At 37.3% G+C, this 5,795-nt stretch overlaps 1 protein-coding gene across 2 annotated transcripts in view; it reads left to right on the forward strand.

Moving 5' to 3' along the window:
- Nucleotides 1-3,874: 3,874 nt before the first annotated feature.
- Nucleotides 3,875-5,795, forward strand: part of LOC107562827 (mixed lineage kinase domain like pseudokinase) — a 10,291-nt gene continuing 8,370 nt past the window's right edge. Inside the window, exon 1 of one of the 2 annotated variants that reach the window (XM_016247556.1) lies at nt 3,875-3,948. The gene's annotated coding sequence lies outside the window, so the exon portion shown is untranslated. The remainder of the gene's footprint in view (nt 3,949-5,795) is intronic. The other variant, XM_016247557.1, reaches the window with a different exon arrangement.

Here is a 5,795-nt window from a genome sequence, read left to right on the forward strand (position 1 = left end):
ATGTCTTTCAGTTGTAGTTCCTTAAAAGATGCCTTAAAAGTTTTGAAGGGAAAACTACAGATAGCTGATAGAGTGGTGATCCAGCAGCCAGATGCTAATCCAGAGGTTCCAGTCTTCTTTTTTTGCATTAAAATGTATTTTCTGGAAGAACCTGAATTTACCTGAATCCAAGTTGTTCCTCTGTTGTTTTTACTTGTTTGCTGCCATTATCTCACTCTCTGTCTTACTTTATGGCTTAAAGGTATTCAATTCGGATAAGACAGAGATATTACTTATTGGACCAAAAAACAGTACACAGAATCTCTTGGATTACAATTTGCAACAAGACAGATGTACTGTTACTTCCTCTACAGTCAAAAATCTGGGTGTTATATTAAATAGCAACTTGTCTTTTGAAAATCATATTCCCCATTTTACAAAAACAGCATTCTTCCATCTTAGAAACATTGCCAAGTTACGAAACATGATACCTGTTTCTGATGCAGAAAAGCTAGTTCATGCATTCATGACCTCTAGACTGGACTATTGTAATGCACTGCTAGCTGGTTGTCCTGCTTCTTCAATAAACAAGCTACAGGTAGTCCAAAATGCAGCAGCTAGAGTCCTTACCAGGTCAAGAAAATATGATCATATTACTGTTTGATGGGCATGAAGTCAGCACTCTGACGCACACGTTCGAAGATCTTGGCCAGCTGTGGGTTGATGAATGCATCATCTGAAACATTAAACACACATCCAATGTTGAAATAGTACAGTGCTACTCTTCAACAAATGCCAAATGAAAATGATGGCCCAGTTAATAGCCGGTATTAACATCCTTCCTGGGTGATCCGATCACAAGTGCTCAGCAGAAAGATTGGCAATTACATTAACATCAAATGTGTTTCCTGTGACAATGCACATTAACTATTATTGCAGCAACTGCTAAACTGCTTGTTACACAATCATTTACTATCAAGTTTTAATGTAAAAAAAAAAAAAAAAAGTCTCTTATGCTCACCAATGCTGCATTTATTTGATCACAAATACATATTGTGAAATATTACAATTGAAATTTTAAAGGTGACATATCATGAAAATCGGACTTTTCCAGGTTTTAAGTGCTATAATCAGGTCCCCGGTGCATCTACCAACCAAGGAAACATGAAAAAGATTAACCCAGTAACTTTGTTTTGGTTAGCCTTTTTCTGCAAGCATATGAGAAAACGAACGCGTCTGATTTCGCTCCCTTGGTGACGTGGCAAAGGGATCTCATTATAATATTACCGCCCCTTAATCTGTAAATTTACACCCAAGGCGCCATCATTTTGATTTCGCAAGTGACAATGGTGTACCAGCTCTAATGCCATGGCGAAAGTGTGAGCAAAACATGCTAACTGTTCTGTCTTTGGCTGCACAGACGAGCACAGAACAGTTTTTAGAGTCCCAGCCTCAGAGGAGACAAGAGAGCAGTGCATTTATTGATTTATTTACTGTATATTGCTGCTGCCACACAGATCTAAAATAAACATGTGATTTATTTCTCAGCTGTTTACCTTCACAGACATGTTTTTGTAACTCATGTGTGTGTTTTTAACGTAAACTTGTGTGTGCATGAGAGCTTAGTTTAGTACTCACAGCCGCTTTCTGTCCGTGGGCTTCGGATGTACAGACTGGGGAGCAGCAGCTCATTTGCATTTAAAGACACAGGCCCGAAAAACAGCTTGTTTCTGCTTCCACTCAAAATAGGCATTTTTAAAATTATATAATAAATGATCTGTGGAGTATTTTGAGCTGAAACTTCACAGTTACATTCTGGGGACACCAGAAACTTATATTACATATTGTAAAAAGGGGCATAATATGTCACCTTTAATAATTTTTCAGGAGCTCATTTCAGAGTGTCTCTCTCTCTCTCTCTCTCTCTCTCTCTCTCTCTGTGCTGTCGCCAGGAGCCTGCAGTTGTGCACTTTGTGTTTTGGAGATTTTGTGCTTTGGCTAGGCATACGCATTAATCTTATTTTGTTTCAGTAGTATTAATTCTAACAATAATTAATTCTAACAATTCTTCCTGTTTATGGTAGGCTACTCTAAGAAGCCGTTATTGTGGTCACACTGTAAAACATTATTTAAGTTAAATCAGTTTGACTGTATATAAGTTGTTTAAAACTTTTATCATATACTGATAAAAAAAATAGTTTTTTAAGTCATTTTAAGTCATTTGTTGCCATGACTTTTTGATCATATTTTTCCCCTGTAACACGTCTGTACCCAAATTAAGAATTAAGGAGCATGTCTACAACTATTACAAAGAAACAGAGAAAGAGCGAGAGTCCATTTATCTCAGCAGCAACTATGTCGCATTCTCGCATCTTGATCTTTAACGTTATCTTTTCGTGGATCAAAACTAATGCTTAAGGTTGATTCAATATATAATTTAAAAAAACGTTACATCAACAATAAAATAGTACAATGATGAAGTCGCTTAGCTTATATTAAACATAAAAATTTAACAAAACGAATAAACTGATGACTTGGTGTAACCGCGTTGTAACAAAAATAAAAAAGTCTTTGTATTTTCTCCTTTGTGGCTCATTATTATTATTATTAATAATAATAATAAAACATATAGGCTCACAATAAAGTAGTATCATTAAGAAATTCGCATATTAAACTGAAGTTTTACTAACAAAATGACAATTTTGCTTATAAAAGTTGTAACGCAAATATAATGGATTTCCCCTTTTAAAGCGATCGTAGTTTGTGGTTCATTGTTATTAAAACAGATCAGTCATAAAGTAGTCCAATGGCAAATTCGCATTTATTAAACCTCAAACTCTTATTAACAAATTGAAGAAGACGGAGCCTATACTTGCGCTGTAACCCAAATAAATAAGCTTTCCCTTATTTAAAACGAATGCTTAGTTTGTGGTTCATCGTTATTTTTTTTTATGAAAACACAGCAACAATAAAGAGCTACTCAGTTATTTGAAACAAAGAAATGAAACGTTTATTAACAAAAGTTGTCTTGCGCTTTTGGACCCGCCAGCAGTCATTTGGCTTCACTCTCGTCACGTGACCCCTGCGGCTCCGGGCTGCTTGGAGCAGATGCGCGGCCCCTCAGAACTGTAGCGTCCCGTGTCCAGCTGAACTAAATTGATTTTATTTTTGTATTTCTTGCAACACCGACTACAGGACAAAGCCTGTGTATTGCACACTTATAACTTCGCTCCTGGGAAAACTTTTTTTTTCCTCAGCCCCCTGCTCAAAATACGTCCCCGCGGCTATGGTGGTAGCTACTCATAGCTACATAGGTAGAATTATAGACTGTATAAAAACATGGACGTATTGTCCGTGAAGTCACCTGTAGATTTCCGAAGAGCGTTTTTGAAGCTCAAAGTGGGCGGAGCCGGCCGTCGCAATCTTGACTCTCGGATAATCGAAAATGGGCAAAGAGTCGGGGGCAGGTTGCTGAAGCCACGCCCACCTGTCACTCAAGTGGCCACGCCCTTAATTATGCAGAACTTTAAGGCTTAATATAATTTAAACGGATGAGTTATAAAAACATTCACCCACCTCACAGTTATCATGAAGGGCAAAATTAGCTATATAGACCAAAACCACTTTTTGAACCAGGCTGTAAACGTTTTTTTCTGCTGTAAATTTGGGCATTTTAACATGGGGAGTCTATGGGACTGACTCCGTTTTGCAGCCGGCCTCTAGCGGCCAGTCGATGAATTACAGTTTAAGTCACTTTCCGTGTTGGCTCCCTTCAGAGGGAGGTTGCCGCTCGGGTAGAATACAATAAACAAGTGAAATTCAGGTTCAACAAGGAAGCTGCACTAAAGCTAGTGAAGTAGTAGAGGAGGAGGAGCCACCAGTCGCTCAAATCAGCTGTTCTCACATCCCTGTGCCAGACTTTCTCCGGTTCAAAAGGGACAAAGCATCTTATAAAGTAAGCAGCCTACCGTAAGTTATAATGCATTTTGATTTTTTTTGTTGTTGTTTGTTTTACATTCATGTCATGTGCATATTATAGCCTACAATAACCATAATTCATTTACTTCTGTTATAATAATTAGGCTATATTAGCTATAATTATTAGTGCAATCATTTTAAGATATCCATGATGTCTGTTTTGACTAGAAGTTAAAAATTGACAGTATTTTGCAGTGTTTGTAAGAAAAGTTGGGTTCTACAGAAGTGCAAGTACTAGCAGTTCTAAACAGTAGGCTATCACAAAGTTTACATGTCGAAGTCAACAGAGAAGACGATCACTTCATATGAAATGTTTAGGTAGAAAGCTGGACATGTTTTAGCTGGTAATGTGAGATTTCCTGTTTATGGCTTCCGCTTCACCTGATTGTGAAAGTAACTTTGGTTGACTAACTTATTCCCGAGAGACAAGGAAGTCTCGCGTTGGCATGCCCTGTTGAATTGAATTTCAATAATATTGTATTTTCTACCATTTTTTTGTGTGTGTGGTAACCCTTTCATTAGAAACATTATTAATGCAATCTTAAATCATGTTCTAACCAGAACATTGGCTATTACAAAGAAACAGAGAAAGAGCGAGAGTCCATTTATCTCAGCAGCAACTATGTCGCATTCTCGCATCTTGATCTTTAACGTTATCTTTTCGTGGATCAAAACTAATGCTTAAGGTTGATTCAATATATAATAATAAAAAAAAAAAACGTTACATCAACAATAAAATAGTACAATGATGAAGTCGCTTAGCTTATATTAAACATAAAAATTTAACAAAACGAATAAACTGATGACTTGGTGTAACCGCGTTGTAACAAAAATAAAAAAGTCTTTGTATTTTCTCCTTTGTGGCTCATTATTATTATTATTAATAATAATAATAAAACATATAGGCTCACAATAAAGTAGTATCATTAAGAAATTCGCATATTAAACTGAAGTTTTACTAACAAAATGACAATTTTGCTTATAAAAGTTGTAACGCAAATATAATGGATTTCCCCTTTTAAAGCGATCGTAGTTTGTGGTTCATTGTTATTAAAACAGATCAGTCATAAAGTAGTCCAATGGCAAATTCGCATTTATTAAACCTCAAACTCTTATTAACAAATTGAAGAAGACGGAGCCTATACTTGCGCTGTAACCCAAATAAATAAGCTTTCCCTTATTTAAAACGAATGCTTAGTTTGTGGTTCATCGTTATTTTTTTTTATGAAAACACAGCAACAATAAAGAGCTACTCAGTTATTTGAAACAAAGAAATGAAACGTTTATTAACAAAAGTTGTCTTGCGCTTTTGGACCCGCCAGCAGTCATTTGGCTTCACTCTCGTCACGTGACCCCTGCGGCTCCGGGCTGCTTGGAGCAGATGCGCGGCCCCTCAGAACTGTAGCGTCCCGTGTCCAGCTGAACTAAATTGATTTTATTTTTGTATTTCTTGCAACACCGACTACAGGACAAAGCCTGTGTATTGCACACTTATAACTTCGCTCCTGGGAAAACTTTTTTTTTCCTCAGCCCCCTGCTCAAAATACGTCCCCGCGGCTATGGTGGTAGCTACTCATAGCTACATAGGTAGAATTATAGACTGTATAAAAACATGGACGTATTGTCCGTGAAGTCACCTGTAGATTTCCGAAGAGCGTTTTTGAAGCTCAAAGTGGGCGGAGCCGGCCGTCGCAATCTTGACTCTCGGATAATCGAAAATGGGCAAAGAGTCGGGGGCAGGTTGCTGAAGCCACGCCCACCTGTCACTCAAGTGGCCACGCCCTTAATTATGCAGAACTTTAAGGCTTAATATAATTTAAACGGATGAGTTATAAAAA

Source organism: Sinocyclocheilus grahami, unplaced genomic scaffold (genome assembly GCF_001515645.1).
Source record: "Sinocyclocheilus grahami isolate Dianchi unplaced genomic scaffold, SAMN03320097.WGS_v1.1 scaffold843.1, whole genome shotgun sequence".
In the NCBI taxonomy this organism is placed as follows: domain Eukaryota; kingdom Metazoa; phylum Chordata; class Actinopteri; order Cypriniformes; family Cyprinidae; genus Sinocyclocheilus; species Sinocyclocheilus grahami.